The sequence below is a fragment of the Phyllobates terribilis genome, unplaced genomic scaffold (genome assembly GCF_046119375.1).
Source record: "Phyllobates terribilis strain yellow unplaced genomic scaffold, ASM4611937v1 Scaffold_4__5_contigs__length_816908805, whole genome shotgun sequence".
In the NCBI taxonomy this organism is placed as follows: Eukaryota; Metazoa; Chordata; class Amphibia; order Anura; family Dendrobatidae; genus Phyllobates; species Phyllobates terribilis.
The window spans coordinates 8,633,098-8,657,749 of NW_027362764.1; the positions used below are offsets into that span (position 1 = coordinate 8,633,098).

At 38.1% G+C, this 24,652-nt stretch overlaps 1 protein-coding gene across 5 annotated transcripts in view; it reads right to left on the minus strand.

Moving 5' to 3' along the window:
- Positions 1-24,652, minus strand: part of AGAP3 (ArfGAP with GTPase domain, ankyrin repeat and PH domain 3) — a 447,006-nt gene that overhangs the window by 88,094 nt on the left and 334,260 nt on the right. The gene's annotated exons all lie outside the window — the stretch shown is intronic.

Consider the following 24,652-nt stretch of genomic DNA (forward strand, 5'->3'; position numbering starts at 1 on the left):
CAGTATACAGTATAATACAGGTGAGGTGTGATACCCCAGTATACAGTATAATACAGGTGAGGTGTGATATCCCAGTATACAGTATAATACAGGTGAGGTGTGATATCCCAGTATACAGTATAATACAAGTGAGGTGTGATATCCCAGTATACAGTATAATACAGGTGAGGTGTGATATCCCAGTATACGGTATAATACAGGTGAGGTGTGATATCCCAGTATACGGTATAATACAAGTGAGGTGTGATATCCCTGTATACGGCATAATACCGGTGAGGTGTGATATCCCTGTATACGGTATAATACAGGTGAGATGTGATATCCCAGTATACAGTATAATACAGGTGAGGTGTGATATCCCAGTATACAGTATAATACAGGGGATGTGTGATATCCCAGTATACAGTATAATACAGGTGAGGTGTGATATCCCTGCATACAGTATAATACAGGTGAGGTGTGATATCCCTGTATACAGTATAATACAGGTGAGGTGTGATATCCCAGTATACAGTATAATACAGGTGAGGTGTGATATCCCTGTATACAGTATAATACAGGTGAGGTGTGATATCACAGTATACAGTATAATACAGGTGAGGTGTGACATCCCTGTATACAGTATAATACAGGTGAGGTGTGACATCCCTGTATACAGTATAATACAGGTGAGGTGTGATATCCCAGTATACAGTATAATACCGGTGAGGTGTGATATCCCAGTATACAGTATAATACAGGTGAGGTGTGATATTCCAGTATACAGTATAATACAGGTGAGGTGTGATATCCCTGTATACAGTATAATACAGGTGAGGTGTAATATCCCAGTATACAGTATAATACAGGTGAGGTATAATATCCCAGTATACAGTATAATACAGGTGAGGTATAATATCCCAGTATACAGTATAATACAAGTGAGGTGTAATATCCCAGTATACAGTATAATACAGGTGAGGTGTAATATCCCAGTATACAGTATAATACAGGTGAGGTGTGATATCCCCGTATACAGTATAATACAGGTGAGGTGTAATATCCCAGTATACAGTATAATACAGGTGAGGTGTGATATCCGAGTATACAGTATAATACAGGTGAGGTGTGATATCCCAGTATAATACAGGTGAGGTGTGATATCCCAGTATACAGTATAATACAGGTGAGGTGTGATATCCCAGTATACAGTATAATACAAGTGAGGTGTGATATCCCAGTATACAGTATAATACAGGTGAGGTGTGATATCCCAGTATACAGTATAATACAGGTGAAGTGTGATATCCCAGTATACAGTATAATACAGGGGAGGTGTGATATCCCAGTATACTAAAGGTGAGGTGTAATATCCCAGTATACAGTATAATACAGGGGAGGTGTGATATCCCAGTATACAGTATAATACAGGTGAAGTGTGATATCCCAGTATACAGTATAATACAGGTGAGGTGTAATATCCCAGTATACAGTATAATACAGGTGAGGTGTGATATCCCAGTATACAGTATAATACAGGTGAGGTGTGATATCAAAGTATACAGTATAATACAGGTGAGGTGTGATATCCCAGTATACAGTATAATACAGGTGAGGTGTGATATCCCAGTATAATACAGGTGAGGTGCGATATCCACGTATACAGTATAATACAGGTGAGGTGCGATATCCCAGTATACAGTATAATACAGGTGAGGTGCGATATCCCAGTATACAGTATAATACAGGTGAGGTGTGATATCCCAGTATACAGTATAATACAGGTGAGGTGTGATATCCCAGTATACAGTATAATACAGGTGAAGTGTGATATCCCAGTATACAGTATAATACAGGTGAAGTGTGATATCCCAGTATACAGTATATTACAGGTGAGGTGTAATATCTCAGTATACAGTATAATACAGGTGAGGTGTGATATCCCAATATACAGTATAATACAGGTGAAGTGTGATATCCCAGTATACAGTATAATACAGGTGAGGTGTGATATCCCAGTATACAGTATAATACAGGTGAGGTGTGATATCCCAGTATACAGTATAATACAGGTGAGGTGTAATATCCCAGTATAATACAGGTGAGGTGCGATATCCCAGTATACAGTATAATACAGGTGAAGTGTGATATCCCTGTATACAGTATAATACAGGTGAGGTGTGATATCCCAGTATACAGTATAATACAGGTGAGGTGTGATATCCCAGTATACAGTATAATACAGGTGAAGTGTGATATCCCAGTATACAGTATAATACAGGTGAAGTGTGATATCCCTGTATACAGTATAATACAGGTGAGGTGTGATATCCCTGTATACAGTATAATACAGGTGAGGTGTGATATCCGAGTATACAGTATAATACAGGTGAGGTGTGATATCCCAGTATACAGTATAATACAGGTGAGGTGTAATATCCCAGTATACAGTATAATACAGGTGAGGTGTAATATCCCAGTATACAGTATAATACAGGTGAGGTGTGGTATCCCAGTATACAGTATAATACAGGTGAGGTGTAATATCCCTGTATATAGTATAATACAGGTGAGGTGTGATATCCCAGTATACAGTATAATATAGGTGAGGTGTGATATCCCAGTATACAGTATAATACAGGTGAGGTGTGATATCCCTGTATACAGTATAATACAGGTGAGGTGTAATATCACAGTATACAGTATAATACAGGTGAGGTGTGATATCCCTGTATACAGTATAATACAGGTGAGGTGTGATATCCCAGTATACAGTATAATACAGGTGAGGTGTGATATCCCAGTATACGGTATAATACAAGTGAGGTGTGATATCCCTGTATACGGCATAATACCGGTGAGGTGTGATATCCCTGTATACGGTATAATACAGGTGAGATGTGATATCCCAGTATACAGTATAATATAGGTGAGGTGTGATATCCCAGTATACAGTATAATACAGGGGATGTGTGATATCCCAGTATACAGTATAATACAGGTGAGGTGTGATATCCCTGTATACAGTATAATACAGGTGAGGTGTGATATCCCTGTATACAGTATAATACAGGTGAGGTGTGATATCCCTGTATACAGTATAATACAGGTGAGGTGTGATATCCCAGTATACAGTATAATACAGGTGAGGTGTGATATCCCTGTATACAGTATAATACAGGTGAGGTGTGATATCACAGTATACAGTATAATACAGGTGAGGTGTGACATCCCTGTATACAGTATAATACAGGTGAGGTGTGACATCCCTGTATACAGTATAATACAGGTGAGGTGTGATATCCCAGTATACAGTATAATACCGGTGAGGTGTGATATCCCAGTATACAGTATAATACAGGTGAGGTGTGATATTCCAGTATACAGTATAATACAGGTGAGGTGTGATATCCCTGTATACAGTATAATACAGGTGAGGTGTAATATCCCAGTATACAGTATAATACAGGTGAGGTATAATATCCCAGTATACAGTATAATACAGGTGAGGTATAATATCCCAGTATACAGTATAATACAAGTGAGGTGTAATATCCCAGTATACAGTATAATACAGGTGAGGTGTAATATCCCAGTATACAGTATAATACAGGTGAGGTGTGATATCCCCGTATACAGTATAATACAGGTGAGGTGTAATATCCCAGTATACAGTATAATACAGGTGAGGTGTGATATCCGAGTATACAGTATAATACAGGTGAGGTGTGATATCCCAGTATAATACAGGTGAGGTGTGATATCCCAGTATACAGTATAATACAGGTGAGGTGTGATATCCCAGTATACAGTATAATACAAGTGAGGTGTGATATCCCAGTATACAGTATAATACAGGTGAGGTGTGATATCCCAGTATACAGTATAATACAGGTGAAGTGTGATATCCCAGTATACAGTATAATACAGGGGAGGTGTGATATCCCAGTATACTAAAGGTGAGGTGTAATATCCCAGTATACAGTATAATACAGGTGAGGTGTGATATCCCAGTATACAGTATAATACAGGTGAAGTGTGATATCCCAGTATACAGTATAATACAGGTGAGGTGTAATATCCCAGTATACAGTATAATACAGGTGAGGTGTGATATCCCAGTATACAGTATAATACAGGTGAGGTGTGATATCCCAGTATACAGTATAATACAGGTGAGGTGTGATATCCCAGTATACAGTATAATACAGGTGAGGTGTGATATCCCAGTATAATACAGGTGAGGTGCGATATCCACGTATACAGTATAATACAGGTGAGGTGCGATATCCCAGTATACAGTATAATACAGGTGAGGTGCGATATCCCAGTATACAGTATAATACAGGTGAGGTGTGATATCCCAGTATACAGTATAATACAGGTGAGGTGTGATATCCCAGTATACAGTATAATACAGGTGAAGTGTGATATCCCAGTATACAGTATAATACAGGTGAAGTGTGATATCCCAGTATACAGTATAATACAGGTGAAGTGTGATATCCCAGTATACAGTATAATACAGGTGAGGTGTGATATCCCAGTATACAGTATAATACAGGTGAAGTGTGATATCCCAGTATACAGTATAATACAGGTGAAGTGTGATATCCCAGTATACAGTATAATACAGGTGAAGTGTGATATCCCAGTATACAGTATAATACAGGTGAGGTGTAATATCCCAGTATACAGTATAATACAGGTGAGGTGTGGTATCCCAGTATACAGTATAATACAGGTGAGGTGTAATATCCCTGTATATAGTATAATACAGGTGAGGTGTGATATCCCAGTATACAGTATAATATAGGTGAGGTGTGATATCCCAGTATACAGTATAATACAGGTGAGGTGTGATATCCCTGTATACAGTATAATACAGGTGAGGTGTAATATCACAGTATACAGTATAATACAGGTGAGGTGTGATATCCCTGTATACAGTATAATACAGGTGAGGTGTGATATCCCAGTATACAGTATAATACAGGTGAGGTGTGATATCCCAGTATACGGTATAATACAAGTGAGGTGTGATATCCCTGTATACGGCATAATACCGGTGAGGTGTGATATCCCTGTATACGGTATAATACAGGTGAGATGTGATATCCCAGTATACAGTATAATATAGGTGAGGTGTGATATCCCAGTATACAGTATAATACAGGGGATGTGTGATATCCCAGTATACAGTATAATACAGGTGAGGTGTGATATCCCTGTATACAGTATAATACAGGTGAGGTGTGATATCCCTGTATACAGTATAATACAGGTGAGGTGTGATATCCCTGTATACAGTATAATACAGGTGAGGTGTGATATCCCAGTATACAGTATAATACAGGTGAGGTGTGATATCCCTGTATACAGTATAATACAGGTGAGGTGTGATATCACAGTATACAGTATAATACAGGTGAGGTGTGACATCCCTGTATACAGTATAATACAGGTGAGGTGTGACATCCCTGTATACAGTATAATACAGGTGAGGTGTGATATCCCAGTATACAGTATAATACCGGTGAGGTGTGATATCCCAGTATACAGTATAATACAGGTGAGGTGTGATATTCCAGTATACAGTATAATACAGGTGAGGTGTGATATCCCTGTATACAGTATAATACAGGTGAGGTGTAATATCCCAGTATACAGTATAATACAGGTGAGGTATAATATCCCAGTATACAGTATAATACAGGTGAGGTATAATATCCCAGTATACAGTATAATACAAGTGAGGTGTAATATCCCAGTATACAGTATAATACAGGTGAGGTGTAATATCCCAGTATACAGTATAATACAGGTGAGGTGTGATATCCCCGTATACAGTATAATACAGGTGAGGTGTAATATCCCAGTATACAGTATAATACAGGTGAGGTGTGATATCCGAGTATACAGTATAATACAGGTGAGGTGTGATATCCCAGTATAATACAGGTGAGGTGTGATATCCCAGTATACAGTATAATACAGGTGAGGTGTGATATCCCAGTATACAGTATAATACAAGTGAGGTGTGATATCCCAGTATACAGTATAATACAGGTGAGGTGTGATATCCCAGTATACAGTATAATACAGGTGAAGTGTGATATCCCAGTATACAGTATAATACAGGGGAGGTGTGATATCCCAGTATACTAAAGGTGAGGTGTAATATCCCAGTATACAGTATAATACAGGTGAGGTGTGATATCCCAGTATACAGTATAATACAGGTGAAGTGTGATATCCCAGTATACAGTATAATACAGGTGAGGTGTAATATCCCAGTATACAGTATAATACAGGTGAGGTGTGATATCCCAGTATACAGTATAATACAGGTGAGGTGTGATATCCCAGTATACAGTATAATACAGGTGAGGTGTGATATCCCAGTATACAGTATAATACAGGTGAGGTGTGATATCCCAGTATAATACAGGTGAGGTGCGATATCCACGTATACAGTATAATACAGGTGAGGTGCGATATCCCAGTATACAGTATAATACAGGTGAGGTGCGATATCCCAGTATACAGTATAATACAGGTGAGGTGTGATATCCCAGTATACAGTATAATACAGGTGAGGTGTGATATCCCAGTATACAGTATAATACAGGTGAAGTGTGATATCCCAGTATACAGTATAATACAGGTGAAGTGTGATATCCCAGTATACAGTATAATACAGGTGAAGTGTGATATCCCAGTATACAGTATAATACAGGTGAGGTGTGATATCCCAGTATACAGTATAATACAGGTGAAGTGTGATATCCCAGTATACAGTATAATACAGGTGAAGTGTGATATCCCAGTATACAGTATAATACAGGTGAAGTGTGATATCCCAGTATACAGTATAATACAGGTGAGGTGTAATATCTCAGTATACAGTATAATACAGGTGAGGTGTGATATCCCAATATACAGTATAATACAGGTGAAGTGTGATATCCCAGTATACAGTATAATACAGGTGAGGTGTGATATCCCAGTATACAGTATAATACAGGTGAGGTGTGATATCCCAGTATACAGTATAATACAGGTGAGGTGTAATATCCCAGTATAATACAGGTGAGGTGCGATATCCCAGTATACAGTATAATACAGGTGAAGTGTGATATCCCTGTATACAGTATAATACAGGTGAGGTGTGATATCCCAGTATACAGTATAATACAGGTGAGGTGTGATATCCCAGTATACAGTATAATACAGGTGAAGTGTGATATCCCAGTATACAGTATAATACAGGTGAAGTGTGATATCCCTGTATACAGTATAATACAGGTGAGGTGTGATATCCCTGTATACAGTATAATACAGGTGAGGTGTGATATCCGAGTATACAGTATAATACAGGTGAGGTGTGATATCCCAGTATACAGTATAATACAGGTGAGGTGTAATATCCCAGTATACAGTATAATACAGGTGAGGTGTAATATCCCAGTATACAGTATAATACAGGTGAGGTGTGGTATCCCAGTATACAGTATAATACAGGTGAGGTGTAATATCCCTGTATATAGTATAATACAGGTGAGGTGTGATATCCCAGTATACAGTATAATACAGGTGAGGTGTGATATCCCAGTATACAGTATAATACCGGTGAGGTGTGATATCCCAGTATACAGTATAATATAGGTGAGGTGTGATATCCCAGTATACAGTATAATACAGGTGAGGTGTGATATCCCTGTATACAGTATAATACAGGTGAGGTGTAATATCACAGTATACAGTATAATACAGGTGAGGTGTGATATCCCTGTATACAGTATAATACAGGTGAGGTGTGATATCCCAGTATACAGTATAATACAGGTGAGGTGTGATATCCCAGTATACAGTATAATACCGGTGAGGTGTGATATCCCAGTATACAGTATAATACAGGTGAGGTGTGATATCCCAGTATACAGTATAATACAAGTGAGGTGTAATATCCCAGTATACAGTATAATACAGGTGAGGTGTAATATCCCAGTATACAGTATAATACAGGTGAGGTGTGATATCCCCGTATACAGTATAATACAGGTGAGGTGTAATATCCCAGTATACAGTATAATACAGGTGAGGTGAGATACCCGAATACAGTATAATACAGGTGAGGTGTAATATCCCAGTATACAGTATAATACAGGTGAGGTGTGATATCCCATTATACAGTATAATACAGGTGAGGTGTGATATCCCAGTATACAGTATAATACAGGTGAGGTGTAATATCCCAGTATACAGTATAATACAGGACAGGTGTAATATCCCAGTATACAGTATAATACAGGTGAGGTGTGCTATCCCTGTATACAGTATAATACAGGTGAGGTGTGCAATCCCAGTATACAGTATAATACAGGTGAGCTGTGCTATCCCAGTATACAGTATAATACAGGTGAGGTGTAATATCACAGTATACAGTATAATACAGGTGAGGTGTGATATCCCGGTATACAGTATAACACAGGTTAGGTGTGCTATCCCAGTATACAGTATAATACAGGTGAGGTGTGTTATCCCAGTATACAGTATAATACAGGTGAGGTGTGCTATCCCAGTATACAGTATAATACAGGTGAGGTGTGATATCCCAGTATACAGTATAATACAGGTGAGGTGTGATATCCCAGTATACAGTATAATACAGGTGAGGTGTGATATCCCAGTATACAGTATAATATAGGTGAGGTGTGATATCCCAGTATACAGTATAATATAGGTGAGGTGTGAGATCCCAGTATACAGTATAATACAGGTGAGGTGTGAGATCCCAGTATACAGTATAATACCGGTGAGGTGTGATATCCCAGTATACTGTATAATACCGGTGAGGTGTGATATCCCAGTATACAGTATAATACAGGTGAGGTGTGATATCCCAGTATACTGTATAATACAGGTGAGGTGTGATATCCCAGTATACTGTATAATACAGGTGAGGTGTAATATCCCAGTATACAGTATAATACAGGTGAGGTGTGATATCCCAGTATACTGTATAATACAGGTGAGGTGTAATATCCCAGTATACAGTATAATACAGGTGAGGTGTGATATCCCAGTATAAAGTATAATACAGGTGAGGTGTGATATCCCAATATACAGTATAATACAGGTGAGGTGTGATATCCCAGTATACAGTATAATACAGGTGAGGTGTGATATCCCAGTATACAGTATAATACAGGTGAGGTGTGATATCCCACTATACAGTATAATACATGTGAGGTATAATATCCCAGTATACAGTATAATACAGGTGAGGTGTAATATCCCAGTATACAGTACAATACAGGTGAGGTGTAATATCCCAGTATACAGTATAATACCGGTGAGGTGTGATATCCCCGTATACAGTATAATACAGGTGAGGTGTAATATCCCAGTATACAGTATAATACAGGTGAGGTGTGATATCCGAGTATACAGTATAATACAGGTGAGGTGTGATATCCCAGTATACAGTATAATACAGGTGAGGTGTGATATCCCAGTATACAGTATAATACAGGTGAGGTGTGATATCCCAGTATACAGTATAATACAAGTGAGGTGTGATATCCCAGTATACAGTATAATACAGGTGAGGTGTGATATCCCAGTATACAGTATAATACAGGTGAAGTGTGATATCCCAGTATACAGTATAATACAGGGGAGGTGTGATATCCCAGTATACAGTATAATACAGGGGAGGTGTGATATCCCAGTATACTAAAGGTGAGGTGTGATATCCCAGTATACAGTATAATACAGGTGAGATGTAATATCCCAGTATACAGTATAATACAGGTGAGGTGTGATATCCCAGTATACAGTATAATACAGGTGAGGTGTGATATCCCAGTATACAGTATAATACAGGTGAAGTGTGATATCCCAGTATACAGTATAATACAGGTGAGGTGTAATATCCCAGTATACAGTATAATACAGGTGAGGTGTGATATCCCAGTATACAGTATAATACAGGTGAGGTGTGATATCCCAGTATACAGTATAATACAGGTGAGGTGTGATATCCCAGTATAATACAGGTGAGGTGCGATATCCACGTATACAGTATAATACAGGTGAGGTGCGATATCCCAGTATACAGTATAATACAGGTGAGGTGCGATATCCCAGTATACAGTATAATACAGGTGAGGTGTGATATCCCAGTATACAGTATAATACAGGTGAGGTGTGATATCCCAGTATACAGTATAATACAGGTGAAGTGTGATATCCCAGTATACAGTATAATACAGGTGAAGTGTGATATCCCAGTATACAGTATAATACAGGTGAGGTGTAATATCTCAGTATACAGTATAATACAGGTGAGGTGTGATATCCCAATATACAGTATAATACAGGTGAGGTGTGATATCCCAGTATACAGTATAATACAGGTGAAGTGTAATATCCCAGTATAATACAGGTGAGGTGCGATATCCCAGTATACAGTATAATACAGGTGAAGCGTGATATCCCTGTATACAGTATAATACAGGTGAGGTGTGATATCCCAGTATACTGTATAATACAGGTGAGGTGTGATATCCCAGTATACAGTATAATACAGATGAAGTGTGATATCCCAGTATACAGTATAATACAGGTGAAGTGTGATATCCCTGTATACAGTATAATACAGGTGAGGTGTGACATCCCTGTATACAGTATAATACAGGTGAGGTGTGATACCCAGTATACAGTGTAATACAGGTGAGGTGTGATATCCCAGTATACAGTATAATACAGGAGAGTTGTAATATCCCAGTATACAGTATAATACAGGTGAGGTGTAATATCCCAGTATACAGTATAATACAGGTGAGGTGTAATATCCCAGTATACAGTATAATACAGGTGAGGTGTAATATCCCTGTATATAGTATAATACAGGTGAGGTGTGATATCCCAGTATACAGTATAATACAGGTGAAGTGTGATATCCCAGTATACAGTATAATACAGGTGAAGTGTGATATCCCAGTATACAGTATAATACAGGTGAGGTGTAATATCCCAGTATACAGTATAATACAGGTGAGGTATGATATCCCAGTATACAGTATTATACAGGTGAGGTGTGATATCCCAGTATACAGTATAATAAAGGTGAGGTGTGATATCCCAGTATACAGTATAATACAGGTGAGGTGTAATATCCAAGTATAATACAGGTGAGGTGCGATATCCCCGTATACAGTATAATACAGGTGAGGTGCGATATCCCAGTATACAGTAAAATACAGGTGAGGTGCGATATCCCAGTATACAGTATAATACAGGTGAGGTGTGATATCCCAGTATACAGTATAATACAGGTGAGGTGTGATATCCCAGTATACAGTATAATACAGGTGAAGTGTGATATCCCAGTATACAGTATAATACAGGTGAAGTGTGATATCCCAGTAAACAGTATAATACAGGTGAGGTGTAATATCTCAGTATACAGTATAATACAGGTGAGGTGTGATATCCCAGTATACAGTATAATACAGGTGAGGTGTGATATCCCAGTATACAGTATAATACAGGTGAGGTGTAATATCCCAGTATAATACAGGTGAGGTGCGATATCCCAGTATACAGTATAATACAGGTGAAGTGTGATATCCCTGTATACAGTATAATACAGGTGAGGTGTGATATCCCAGTATACAGTATAATACAGGTGAGGTGCGATATCCCAGTATACAGTATAATACAGGTGAAGTGTGATATCCCTGTATACAGTATAATACAGGTGAGGTGTGATATCCCAGTATACAGTATAATACTGGTGAAGTGTGATATCCCTGTATACAGTATAATACAGGTGAGGTGTGATATCCCAGTATACAGTATAATACTGGTGAGGTGTGATATCCCAGTATAAAGTATAATACAGGTGAGGTGTGATATCCCAGTATACAGTATAAAACAGGTGAAGTGTGATATCCCTGTATGCAGTATAATACAGGTGAGGTGTGATATCACAGTATAATACAGGTGAGGTGTGATATCCCTGTATACAGTATAATACAGGTAAGGTGTGATATCCCAGTATACAGTATAATACAGGTGAGGTGTGATATCCCAGTATACAGTATAATACAGGTGAGGTGTGATATCCCAGTATACAGTATAATATAGGTGAGGTGTGATATCCCAGTATACAGTATAATATAGGTGAGGTGTGAGATCCCAGTATACAGTATAATACAGGTGAGGTGTGAGATCCCAGTATACAGTATAATACCGGTGAGGTGTGATATCCCAGTATACTGTATAATACCGGTGAGGTGTGATATCCCAGTATACAGTATAATACAGGTGAGGTGTGATATCCCAGTATACTGTATAATACAGGTGAGGTGTGATATCCCAGTATACTGTATAATACAGGTGAGGTGTAATATCCCAGTATACAGTATAATACAGGTGAGGTGTGATATCCCAGTATACTGTATAATACAGGTGAGGTGTAATATCCCAGTATACAGTATAATACAGGTGAGGTGTGATATCCCAGTATAAAGTATAATACAGGTGAGGTGTGATATCCCAATATACAGTATAATACAGGTGAGGTGTGATATCCCAGTATACAGTATAATACAGGTGAGGTGTGATATCCCACTATACAGTATAATACATGTGAGGTATAATATCCCAGTATACAGTATAATACAGGTGAGGTGTAATATCCCAGTATACAGTATAATACAGGTGAGGTGTAATATCCCAGTATACAGTATAATACCGGTAAGGTGTGATATCCCCGTATACAGTATAATACAGGTGAGGTGTAATATCCCAGTATACTAAAGGTGAGGTGTGATATCCCAGTATACAGTATAATACAGGTGAGATGTAATATCCCAGTATACAGTATAATACAGGTGAGGTGTGATATCCCAGTATACAGTATAATACAGGTGAGGTGTGATATCCCAGTATACAGTATAATACAGGTGAAGTGTGATATCCCAGTATACAGTATAATACAGGTGAGGTGTAATATCCCAGTATACAGTATAATACAGGTGAGGTGTGATATCCCAGTATACAGTTTAATACAGGTGAGGTGTGATATCCCAGTATACAGTATAATACAGGTGAGGTGTGATATCCCAGTATACAGTATAATACAGGTGAGGTGTGATATCCCAGTATAATACAGGTGAGGTGCGATATCCACGTATACAGTATAATACAGGTGAGGTGCGATATCCCAGTATACAGTATAATACAGGTGAGGTGCGATATCCCAGTATACAGTATAATACAGGTGAGGTGTGATATCCCAGTATACAGTATAATACAGGTGAGGTGTGATATCCCAGTATACAGTATAATACAGGTGAAGTGTGATATCCCAGTATACAGTATAATACAGGTGAAGTGTGATATCCCAGTATACAGTATAATACAGGTGAGGTGTAATATCTCAGTATACAGTATAATACAGGTGAGGTGTGATATCCCAATATACAGTATAATACAGGTGAGGTGTGATATCCCAGTATACAGTATAATACAGGTGAAGTGTAATATCCCAGTATAATACAGGTGAGGTGCGATATCCCAGTATACAGTATAATACAGGTGAAGCGTGATATCCCTGTATACAGTATAATACAGGTGAGGTGTGATATCCCAGTATACTGTATAATACAGGTGAGGTGTGATATCCCAGTATACAGTATAATACAGATGAAGTGTGATATCCCAGTATACAGTATAATACAGGTGAAGTGTGATATCCCTGTATACAGTATAATACAGGTGAGGTGTGACATCCCTGTATACAGTATAATACAGGTGAGGTGTGATATCCCAGTATACAGTGTAATACAGGTGAGGTGTGATATCCCAGTATACAGTATAATACAGGAGAGTTGTAATATCCCAGTATACAGTATAATACAGGTGAGGTGTAATATCCCAGTATACAGTATAATACAGGTGAGGTGTAATATCCCAGTATACAGTATAATACAGGTGAGGTGTAATATCCCTGTATATAGTATAATACAGGTGAGGTGTGATATCCCAGTATACAGTATAATACAGGTGAAGTGTGATATCCCAGTATACAGTATAATACAGGTGAAGTGTGATATCCCAGTATACAGTATAATACAGGTGAGGTGTAATATCCCAGTATACAGTATAATACAGGTGAGGTGTGATATCCCAGTATACAGTATAATACAGGTGAGGTGTGATATCCCAGTATACAGTATAATAAAGGTGAGGTGTGATATCCCAGTATACAGTATAATACAGGTGAGGTGTAATATCCAAGTATAATACAGGTGAGGTGCGATATCCCCGTATACAGTATAATACAGGTGAGGTGCGATATCCCAGTATACAGTAAAATACAGGTGAGGTGCGATATCCCAGTATACAGTATAATACAGGTGAGGTGTGATATCCCAGTATACAGTATAATACAGGTGAGGTGTGATATCCCAGTATACAGTATAATACAGGTGAAGTGTGATATCCCAGTATACAGTATAATACAGGTGAAGTGTGATATCCCAGTATACAGTATAATACAGGTGAGGTGTAATATCTCAGTATACAGTATAATACAGGTGAGGTGTGATATCCCAGTATACAGTATAATACAGGTGAGGTGTTATATCCCAGTATACAGTATAATACAGGTGAGGTGTAATATCCCAGTATAATACAGGTGAGGTGCGATATCCCAGTATACAGTATAATACAGGTGAAGTGTGATATCCCTGTATACAGTATAATACAGGTGAGGTGTGATATCCCAGTATACAGTATAATACAGGTGAGGTGCGATATCCCAGTATACAGTATAATACAGGTGAAGTGTGATATCCCTGTATACAGTATAATACAGGTGAGGTGTGATATCCCAGTATACAGTATAATACTGGTGAAGTGTGATATCCCTGTATACAGTATAATACAGGTGAGGTGTGATATCCCAGTATACAGTATAATACTGGTGAGGTGTGATATCCCAGTATAAAGTATAATACAGGTGAGGTGTGATATCCCAGTATACAGTATAAAACAGGTGAAGTGTGATATCCCTGTATGCAGTATAATACAGGTGAGGTGTGATATCACAGTATAATACAGGTGAGGTGTGATATCCCTGTATACAGTATAATACAGGTAAGGTGTGATATCCCAGTATACAGTATAATACAAGTGAGGTGTGATATCCCAGTATACAGTATAATACAGGTGAGGTGTAATATCCCAGTATAATACAGGTGAGGTGCGATATCCCAGTATACAGTATAATAAAGGTGAGGTGCGATAACCCAGTATACAGTATAATACAGGTGAAGTGTGATATCCCTGTATACAGTATAATACAGGTGAGGTGCGATATCCACGTATACAGTATAATACAGGTGAGGTGCGATATCCCAGTATACAGTATAATACAGGTGAGGTGTGATATCCCAGTATACAGTATAATACAGGTGAGGTGTGATATCCCAGTATACAGTATAATACAGGTGAAGTGTGATATCCCAGTATACAGTATAATACAGGTGAAGTGTGATATCCCAGTATACAGTATAATTCAGGTGAGGTGTAATATCTCAGTATACAGTATAATACAGGTGAGGTGTGATATCCCAGTATACAGTATAATACAGGTGAGGTGTGATATCCCAGTATACAGTATAATACAGGTGAAGTGTGATATCCCAGTATACAGTATAATACAGGTGAGGTGTAATATCCCAGTATAATACAGGTGAGGTGCGATATCCCAGTATACAGTATAATACAGGTGAAGTGTGATATCCCAGTATACAGTATAATACAGGTGAAGTGTGATATCCCTGTATACAGTATAATACAGGTGAGGTGTGATATCCCAGTATACAGTATAATACAGGTGAGGTGTGATATCCCAGTATACAGTATAATACAGGTGAAGTGTGATATCCCAGTATACAGTATAATACAGGTGAAGTGTGATATCCCTGTATACAGTATAATACAGGTGAGGTTTGATATCCCTGTATACAGTATAATACAGGTGAGGTGTGATATCCCAGTATAAAGTATAATACAGGTGAGGTGTGATATCCCAGTATACAGTATAATACAGGTGAGGTGTAATATCCCAGTATACAGCATAATACAGGTGAGGTGTGATATCCCAGTATACAGTATAATACAGGTGAGGTGTGGTATCCCAGTATACAGTATAATACAGGTGAGGTGTAATATCCCTGTATATAGTATAATACAGGTGAGGTGTGATATCCCAGTATACAGTATAATACAGGTGAGGTGTGGTATCCCAGTATACAGTATAATACAGGTGAGGTGTGGTATCCCAGTATACAGTATAATACAGGTGAGGTGTAATATCCCTGTAAATAGTATAATACAGGTGAGGTGTAATATCCCAGTATACAGCATAATACAGGTGAGGTGTGATATCCCAGTATACAGTATAATACAGGTGAGGTGTGGTATCCCAGTATACAGTATAATACAGGTGAGGTGTAATATCCCTGTATATAGTATAATACAGGTGAGGTGTGATATCCCAGTATACAGTATAATACAGGTGAGGTGTGATATCCCAGTATACAGTATAATACAGGTGAGGTGTGATATCCCTGTATACAGTATAATACAGGTGAGGTGTAATATCACAGTATACAGTATAATACAGGTGAGGTGTGATATCCCTGTATACAGTATAATACAGGTGAGGTGTGATATCCCAGTATACAGTATAATACCGGTGAGGTGTGATATCCCAGTATACAGTATAATACAGGTGAGGTGTGATATCCCAGTATACAGTATAATACAAGTGAGGTGTAATGTCCCAGTATACAGTATAATACAGGTGAGGTGTAATATCCCAGTATACAGTATAATACAGGTGAGGTGTGATTTCCCCGTATACAGTATAATACAGGTGAGGTGTAATATCCCAGTATACAGTATAATACAGGTGAGGTGAGATATCCGAGTATACAGTATAATACAGGTGAGGTATAATATCCCAGTATACAGTATAATACAGGTGAGGTGTGATATCCCAGTATACAGTATAATACAGGTGAGGTGTGATATCCCAGTATACAGTATAATACAGGTGAGGTGTGATATCCCAGTATACAGTATAATACAGGTGAAGTGTGATATCCCAGTATACAGTATACTAAAGGTGAGGGGTGATATCCCAGTATACAGTATAATACAGGTGAGGTGTAATATCCCAGTATACAGTATAATACAGGTGAGGTGTGATATCCCAGTATACAGTATAATACAGGTGAGGTGTGATATCCCAGTATACAGTATAATACAGGTGAGGTGTAATATCCCAGTATAATACAGGTGAGGTGCGATATCCCAGTATACAGTATAATACAGGTGAAGTGTGATATCCCTGTATACAGTATAATACAGGTGAGGTGTGATATCCCAGTATATAGTATAATACAGGTGAGGTGCGATATCCCAGTATACAGTATAATACAGGTGAAGTGTGATATCCCAGTATACAGTATAATACTGGTGAAGTGTGATATCCCTGTATACAGTATAATACAGGTGAGGTGTGATATCCCAGTATACAGTATAATACTGGTGAGGTGTGATATCCCAGTATAAAGTATAATACAGGTGAGGTGTGATATCCCAGTATACAGTATAAAACAGGTGAAGTGTGATATCCCTGTATGCAGTATAATACAGGTGAGGTGTGATATCACAGTATAATACAGGTGAGGTGTGATATCCCTGTATACAGTATAATACAGGTGAGGTGTGATATCCCAGTATACAGTATAATACAAGTGAGGTGTGATATCCCAGTATACAGTATAATACAGGTGAGGTGTAATATCCCAGTATAATACAGGTGAGGTGCGATATCCCAGTATACAGTATAATACAGGTGAGGTGCGATAACCCAGTATACAGTATAATACTGGTGAAGTGTGATATCCCTGTATACAGTATAATACAGGTGAGGTGTGATATCCACGTATACAGTATAATACAGGTGAGGTGCGATATCCCAGTATACAGTATAATACAGGTGAGGTGTGATATCCCAGTATACAGTATAATACAGGTGAGGTGTGATATCCCAGTATACAGTATAATACAGGTGAAGTGTGATATCCCAGTATACAGTATAATACAGGTGAAGTGTGATATCCCAGTATACAGTATAATACAGGTGAGGTGTAATATCTCAGTATACAGTATAATACAGGTGAGGTGTGATATCCCAGTATACAGTATAATACAGGTGAGGTGTGATATCCCAGTATACAGTATAATACAGGTGAGGTGTGATATCCCAGTATACAGTATAATACAGGTGAGGTGTAATATCCCAGTATAATACAGGTGAGGTGCGATATCCCAGTATACAGTATAATACAGGTGAAGTGTGATATCCCAGTATACAGTATAATACAGGTGAAGTGTGATATCCCTGTATACAGTATAATACAGGTGAGGTGTGATATCCCAGTATACAGTATAATACAGGTGAGGTGTGATATCCCAGTATACAGTATAATACAGGTGAAGTGTGATATCCCAGTATACAGTACAATACAGGTGAAGTGTGATATCCCTGTATACAGTATAATACAGGTGAGGTGTGATATCCCTGTATACAGTATAATACAGGTGAGGTGTGATATCCCAGTATACAGTATAATACAGGTGAGGTGTGATATCCCAGTATACAGCATAATACAGGTGAGGTGTAATATCCCAGTATACAGCATAATACAGGTGAGGTGTAATATCCCAGTATACAGTATAATACAGGTGAGGTGTGGCATCCCAGTATACAGTATAATACAGGTGAGGTGTAATATCCCTGTATATAGTATAATACAGGTGAGGTGTGATATCCCAGTATACAGTATAATACAGGTGAGGTGTGATATCCCAGTATACAGTATAATACAGGTGAGGTGTGATATCCCTGTATACAGTATAATACAGGTGAGGTGTAATATCACAGTATACAGTATAATACAGGTGAGGTGTGATATCCCTGTATACAGTATAATACAGGTGAGGTGTGATATCCCAGTATACAGTATAATACCGGTGAGGTGTGATATCCCAGTATACAGTATAATACAGGTGACGTGTGATATCCCAGTATACAGTATAATACAGGTGAGGTGTAATATCCCAGTATAATACAGGTGAGGTGCGATATCCCAGTATACAGTATAATACAGGTGAAGTGTGATATCCCTGTATACAGTATAATACAGGTGAAGTGTGATATCCCTGTATACAGTATAATACAGGTGAGGTGTGATATCCCAGTATACAGTATAATACAGGTTAGGTGTGATATCCCAGTATACAGTATAATACAGGTGAAGTGTGATATCCCAGTATACAGTATAATACAGGTGAAGTGTGATATCCTAGTATACAGTATAATACAGGTGAGGTGTAATATCCCAGTATACAGTATAATACAGGTGAGGTGTGATATCCCAGTATACAGTATAATACAGGTGAGGTGTGATATCCCAGTATACAGTATAATACAGGTGAGGTGTAATATCCCAGTATACAGTATAATACAGGTGAGGTGTGATATCTCAGTATACAGTATAATACAGGTGAGGTGTAATATCCCAGTATACAGTATAATACAGGTGAGGTGAGATATCCGAGTATACAGTATAATACAGGTGAGGTATAATATCACAGTATAATACAGGTGAGGTGTGATATCCCAGTATACAGTATAATACAGGTGAGGTGTGATATCCCAGTATACAGTATAATACAGGTGAAGTGTGATATCCCAGTATACAGTATACTAAAGGTGAGGGGTGATATCCCAGTATACAGTATAATATAGGTGAGGTGTAATATCCCAGTATACAGTATAATACAGGTGAGGTGTGATATCCCAGTATACAGTATAATACAGGTGAGGTGTGATATCCCAGTATACAGTATAATACAGGTGAAGTGTGATATCCCAGTATACAGTATAATACAGGTGAAGTGTGATATCCTAGTATACAGTATAATACAGGTGAGGTGTAATATCCCAGTATACAGTATAATACAGGTGAGGTGTGATATCCCAGTATACAGTATAATACAGGTGAGGTGTGATATCCCAGTATACAGTATAATACAGGTGAGGTGTGATATCCCAGTATACAGTATAATACAGGTGAAGTGTGATATCCCAGTATACAGTATACTAAAGGTGAGGTGTGATATCCCAGTATACAGTATAATACAGGTGAGGTGTAATATCCCAGTATACAGTATAATACAGGTGAGGTGTGATATCCCAGTATACAGTATAATACAGGTGAGGTGTGATATCCCAGTATACAGTATAATACAGGTGAAGTGTGATATCCCAGTATACAGTATAATACAGGTGAAGTGTGATATCCCAGTATACAGTATAATACAGGTGAGGTGTAATATCCCAGTATACAGTATAATACAGGTGAGGTGTGATATCACAGTATAATACAGGTGAGGTGTGATATCCCAGTATACAGTATAATACAGGTGAGGTGTGATATCCCAGTACACAGTATAATACAGGTGAGGTGTAATATCCAAGTATAATACAGGTGAGGTGCGATATCCCCGTATATAGTATAATACAGGTGAGGTGCGATATCCCAGTATACAGTATAATACAGGTGAGGTGCGATATCCCAGTATACAGTATAATACAGGTGAGGTGTGATATCCCAGTATACAGTATAATACAGGTGAGGTGTGATATCCCAGTATACAGTATAATACAGGTGAGGTGTGATATCCCAGTATACAGTATAATACAGGTGAAGTGTGATATCCCAGTATACAGTATAATACAGGTGAAGTGTGATATCCCAGTATACAGTATAATACAGGTGAGGTGTAATATCTCAGTATACAGTATAATACAGGTGAGGTGTGATATCTCAGTATACAGTATAATACAGGTGAGGTGTGATATCCCAGTATACAGTATAATACAGGTGACGTGTGATATCCCAGTATACAGTATAATACAGGTGAGGTGTAATATCCCAGTATAATACAGGTGAGGTGCGATATCCCAGTATACAGTATAATACAGGTGAAGTGTGATATCCCTGTATACAGTATAATACAGGTGAAGTGTGATATCCCTGTATACAGTATAATACAGGTGAGGTGTGATATCCCAGTATACAGTATAATACAGGTGAGGTGTGATATCCCAGTATACAGTATAATACAGGTGAAGTGTGATATCCCAGTATACAGTATAATACAGGTGAAGTGTGATATCCCTGTATACAGTATAATACAGGTGAGGTGTGATATCCCAGTATACAGTATAATACTGGTGAGGTGTGATATCCCAGTATAAAGTATAATACAGGTGAGGTGTGATATCACAGTATACAGTATAATACAGGTGAGGTGTGATATCCCTGTATACAGTATAATACAGGTGAGGTGTGATATCCCAGTATACAGTATAATACAGGTGAGGTGTGATATCCCAGTATAAAGTATAATACCGGTGAGGTGTGATATCTCAGTATACAGTATAATACAGGTGAGGTGTGATATCACAGTATACAGTATAATACAGGTGAGGTGTGATATCCCTGTATACAGTATAATACAGGTGAGGTGTGATATCCCTGTATACAGTATAACACAGGTGAGGTGTGATATCCCAGTATACAGTATAATACCGGTGAGGTGTGATATCCCAGTATACAGTATAATACAGGTGAGGTGTGATATCCCAGTATACAGTATAATACAGGTGAGGTGTGATATCCCCATATACAGTATAATACAGGTGAGGTGTGATATCCCAGTATACAGTATAATACAGGTGAGGTGTGATATCCCAGTATACAGTATAATACAGGTGAGGTGTGATATCCCAGTATACAGTATAATACAGGTGAGGTGTGATATCCCCGTATACAGTATAATACAGGTGAGGTGTGATATCCCAGTATACAGTATAATACAGGTGAGGTGTGATATCCCAGTATACAGTATAATACAGGTGAGGTGTGATATCCCAGTATACAGTATAATACAGGTGAGGTGTAATATCCCAGTATAATACAGGTGAGGTGCGATATCCCAGTATACAGTATAATACAGGTGAAGTGTGATATCCCTGTATACAGTATAATACAGGTGAAGTGTGATATCCCTGTATACAGTATAATACAGGTGAGGTGTGATATCCCAGTATACAGTATAATACAGGTGAGGTGTGATATCCCAGTATACAGTATAATACAGGTGAAGTGTGATATCCCAGTATACAGTATAATACAGGTGAAGTGTGATATCCCTGTATACAGTATAATACAGGTGAGGTGTGATATCCCAGTATACAGTATAATACTGGTGAGGTGTGATATCCCAGTATAAAGTATAATACAGGTGAGGTGTGATATCACAGTATACAGTATAATACAGGTGAGGTGTGATATCCCTGTATACAGTATAATACAGGTGAGGTGTGATATCCCAGTATACAGTATAATACAGGTGAGGTGTGATATCCCAGTATAAAGTATAATACCGGTGAGGTGTGATATCTCAGTATACAGTATAATACAGGTGAGGTGTGATATCCCAGTATACAGTATAATACAGGTGAGGTGTGATATCCCTGTATACAGTATAATACAGGTGAGGTGTGATATCACAGTATACAGTATAATACAGGTGAGGTGTGATATCCCTGTATACAGTATAATACAGGTGAGGTGTGATATCCCTGTATACAGTATAACACAGGTGAGGTGTGATATCCCAGTATACAGTATAATACCGGTGAGGTGTGATATCCCAGTATAATACAGGTGAGGTGTGATATCCCAGTTTACAGTATAATACAGGTGAGGTGTGATATCCCCGTATACAGTATAATACAGGTGAGGTGTGATATCCCAGTATACAGTATAATACAGGTGAGGTGTGATATCCCAGTATACAGTATAATACAGGTGAGGTGTGATATCCCAGTATACAGTATAATACAAGTGAGGTGTGATATCCCAGTATACAGTATAATACAGGTGAGGTGTGATATCCCAGTATACAGTATAATACAGGTGAAGTGTGATATCCCAGTATACAGTATAATACAGGTGAGGTGTGATATCCCAGTATACAGTATAATACAGGTGAGGTGTGATATCCCAGTATACAGTATAATACAGGTGAGGTGTAATATCCCAGTATACAGTATAATACAGGTGAGGTGTGATATCCCAGTATACAGTATAATACAGGTGAAGTGTGATATCAGAGTATACAGTATAATACAGGTGAAGTGTGATATCCCAGTATACAGTATAATACAGGTGAGGTGTAATATCCCAGTATACAGTATAATACAGGTGAGGTGTGATATCCCAGTATACAGTATAATACAGGTGAGGTGTGATATCCCAGTATACAGTATAATAAAGGTGAGGTGTGATATCCCAGTATACAGTATAATACAGGTGAGGTGTAATATCCAAGTATAATACAGGTGAGGTGCGATATCCCCGTATACAGTATAATACAGGTGAGGTGCGATATCCCAGTATACAGTAAAATACAGGTGAGGTGCGATATCCCAGTATACAGTATAATACAGGTGAGGTGTGATATCCCAGTATACAGTATAATACAGGTGAGGTGTGATATCCCAGTATACAGTATAATACAGGTGAAGTGTGATATCCCAGTATACAGTATAATACAGGTGAAGTGTGATATCCCAGTATACAGTATATTACAGGTGAGGTGTAATATCTCAGTATACAGTATAATACAGGTGAGGTGTGATATCCCAGTATACAGTATAATACAGATGAGGTGTTATATCCCAGTATACAGTATAATACAGGTGAGGTGTAATATCCCAGTATAATACAGGTGAGGTGCGATATCCCAGTATACAGTATAATACAGGTGAAGTGTGATATCCCTGTATACAGTATAATACAGGTGAGGTGTGATATCCCAGTATACAGTATAATACAGGTGAGGTGCGATATCCCAGTATACAGTATAATACAGGTGAAGTGTGATATCCCTGTATACAGTATAATACAGGTGAGGTGTGATATCCCAGTATACAGTATAATACTGGTGAAGTGTGATATCCCTGTATACAGTATAATACAGGTGAGGTGTGATATCCCAGTATACAGTATAATACTGGTGAGGTGTGATATCCCAGTATAAAGTATAATACAGGTGAGGTGTGATATCCCAGTATACAGTATAAAACAGGTGAAGTGTGATATCCCTGTATGCAGTATAATACAGGTGAGGTGTGATATCACAGTATAATACAGGTGAGGTGTGATATCCCTGTATACAGTATAATACAGGTAAGGTGTGATATCCCAGTATACAGTATAATACAAGTGAGGTGTGATATCCCAGTATACAGTATAATACAGGTGAGGTGTAATATCCCAGTATAATACAGGTGAGGTGCGATATCCCAGTATACAGTATAATAAAGGTGAGGTGCGATAACCCAGTATACAGTATAATACAGGTGAAGTGTGATATCCCTGTATACAGTATAATACAGGTGAGGTGCGATATCCACGTATACAGTATAATACAGGTG